At 35.3% G+C, this 3450-nt stretch overlaps 1 pseudogene; it reads right to left on the reverse strand.

The window, feature by feature from the left end:
* Positions 1-209: 209 nt before the first annotated feature.
* On the reverse strand, positions 210-3080 carry LOC118045995 (small ribosomal subunit protein uS3x-like; annotated as a pseudogene).
* Between the last annotated feature and the right edge of the window lie 370 nt (positions 3081-3450).

The raw sequence follows: 3450 nt of genomic DNA on the forward strand, positions 1-3450 counted from the left end.
CCCCAACATTACAAATTTAAAATTGGACGTAAATAAAACAGCGGAAAAAAATGCACTTCTTAAATCATCTGGCGACAAACTTTATAGCCATAAAGGGACAACTTTGAAAGCTAAAAATAACGAAGCCAAAACCAAATATTGGTTCGTACAACAGGCTAAAAAATGCTACTAATCATATATATAGAGAAGAGGAAGCAACCCCAAATAATTTATGCTACTGGAATCTCAATATTGGCTGTCATTACTGGGTGGAGCAACACTACTCTCATCTTCCTTGGGAGGATGGATGTAACCAATAGGCAATGGTGTCATGGGCCCACCTTGCCCTTAGGATCCCAGTCAAGCATGATCTTGACCTTGATACCAAGCACACCCTGTTACCTCATAGATAGTTATTGAGGAAACAGAAACCCATATAAGATTTAAGAAAATAGCAAATAAAAAAAGGTAACAAACAAAGAGCAAATTTAATCCACAAAAAGAAACACAAGAGAAGCAACTGACCTGTCTTCAAGAAGAACATGCCTTAAACAGCTGATTCAATATACTCTTTAACAGGTTGCCGGAGGATATTCATGTACCCATCCTTAAAATTTCATGGATTTGGCACGTTTGTGCTCGGAGCTTTCCACTCACAATAACCTGAGAGATTACACAAAGAGTCAAACTTCCAAGATGTAGCATAGAAAACGATAGAAAAAACAAGAAAATTTTGGTATGCGTACCTCACATCCTTTTGCTCCACTCTCCATTACAAGATCTCAGGACCCCATAGCAAGCCTATTAAACATGTATAAAATTCAGCCATAAATTTCAAAAGGGGACAAAATATGTACAACTTATTAAGGATAAAATGAATACCAATGAGCTCGAGACATGGGGTATTGGATGAACATTTTCATGCCATCCACTCATACAGATAACCAAATAAAACCTTCAAAACATAAGCAGTCCTAAATTCACACAAAGTACATTGGAAAGACTAACAAAGTTGTCTTCAAAGAATCAACTTGCAGTTTTCATAAAAAAAAAAGAAGTTTCAACTGCAGAGATAAACAGTTTCTCTTAAACACACCAATATTAGTCACAGCAGAAGATGATCAAGAAGTTGATAAAAAGTAACAGGATGTGGAGAACAATTCCAAACTCCAAGTACACAGCAAAAGTAAAAGAAGCCTGACACACTCCAAGAAAATATTGACATGAGCGATACAAAAAACCAACAGGCTAAATCAGCAAGATAGAGAGAAAAAGGAGAAACAATGCTATATGCCAACAACAGAGAAATAAAAAGGTAAATTTATGAAGAACTGAGGGGTGAAATAAGAATAAGATATCAGGTCTTTAGAAAGACTACAAAGCTCCAAGCCTCAGATATCAGAGCAAGAAGCCAGAAAACTCCTCACAAACAATTTGCATGACAAAGTTAGAAACCTTAAATGTATATGCAACATAAAATGATTACAACTGTAGCAAAAAAAGTAACACACTTAGATAATGTCTTTGCTGTATGACTCTTAAATAAACACTTATTCAGAAAGTGACATCTAAACATCCAAAGTCTTTTGCATGGAATGACATTAAATATTCCTTGGATACTAGATGGCAACACCAAATATTGCAGTCCTCTGACACGAGATAGACATTTGTACATAACCAACTCGTTATAAAGACAAATTCATCAATACAAAATTTGTTAATAAATAAGACTACACTGTAGGAACCAGAAAATTCAAAATTCAAAACCATTAAATCGTAATACATGCAATATAAATGATGCTCAACATGCAAGATAATGTTTCTTAAGCAGTGAAGTAACTGAGACCTAATAAATGCTTATTCATGAAATGTATCATCTACCATCAAAACTTGTGCAAGGAATGGACAATCATCCCTCAGATAAGAGCATTGGATGGTATCACAAAATATCGTCACCATCCGACACGAGGTGGACATTTTGTAAATAACCAACCCGCCTATAAGTAATGGACTTCAACACATCAAATAGCTAGAAATAATGCCAAACTATACAATTAGAAATATCAGAATTCATAACATTACAGAACTTGAAAACACCAAAACCTCAATTATCAAGCATGCTGGGTAAGTTAACAATGCAAAGAAACTGAAAAAAACAGTCACCAATAACAAATTCAATCCAATATATATTGTAACAATGCAATATACCTGCGAACAGCAAGGCCTCCAAGAAGCTTGTAACGAAGAGACTCGCCTGAGCAATTGCACAGAGACCCCTGTTATTAACTTTCTCAGCATAAAGCTCCACACCATTCTCAGGAAACTTAAAACGTTTTCTGAACACAGAGTCAGTTCCCTGATCCTCCTCCCCTTCTCACCTGAAGACAAATACATACAAGAGAGTTGAAAGAAAATTTACTCCATTTCATCATATAAGATAATTATTTATTAATTACGAGCTAATATGCAAATTGATAGAATTACAAATTAAATTATCACTATGACTTTGACTAAAAGTATATTGATTCATCAAAAATATCTCCCTGCCCTTGTCTTGCATTTCAAGCTAGGTAAATACTATTTTCAGCGAGTAAATAGCTAAAGCAACAGCATAACATTCATATCAATATTACTAAATAATTTAGAAAAAAAAACTAAAATAAAAGAAGAGAGCTTTTACCAAGAACATTTTGGGTACGAGTAGCCCTGATGATGATCTCAGTGCGCATCGGTGTAACCCTAACTTCAACACCAGAGTACCCATCCTCAGCCAATTCTCTAGTCAATACCTCATTCAGTTCTGCATAGAAAACGCCATCTGCAACAAACTAAAAAGAAGAAGGAGATAGATAACAGGATTAGATGAGAAATAATAATAACAATATAGCTAGATTTAATTAATTGAAACTGAATAAAAAAAGGAGAGGGGAATTTGAGATTACTTTGCGCTTCTTACTGATTTGGGCAGCCATGATTGGGAGAGAAATTGGAGATTTAAGAAGGAACGGCGCTTTTCTGCTTAAGGTTCGGCGAAGCGCATAAAACCCTAATGTACGAGTGGTAGTGGTAATGGATGCGCATGTGTGTGTATAAAAAAGGCTAGGGTTTTTTGTAATCTAATTAAACGTTGGTTAGTGATGTCGTTTTGGACGCCAGCAAATTATGGGCCTAGATTTGATAAAGACTTCGCTCCCATTTATGTTTCTGCATATTATTAATAATCTGTTGGTCGCCTAACGAGGATATTATTTAGGATCTCATCCGTCTGAGGTATCTGACAAGGTTATTAATTTCCGTTCCGTTTGGAATGGTCAAAAATTCAATATCAATTCAAAAAGAACAAAATAGAAAAATTTCATTTCATTTTAAATCTCGGTCTGTTCCGGATTTTCGGCTAAATTCCGTCTAAACGTTCCGGTTTCATTCACATGTTCCGTTCCGCTCTTGAAAAACCATTGAATCTTGCTCAAT

The sequence above is a fragment of the Populus alba genome, chromosome 18 (assembly GCF_005239225.2).
Source record: "Populus alba chromosome 18, ASM523922v2, whole genome shotgun sequence".
NCBI classification, from domain to species: Eukaryota; Viridiplantae; Streptophyta; class Magnoliopsida; order Malpighiales; family Salicaceae; genus Populus; species Populus alba.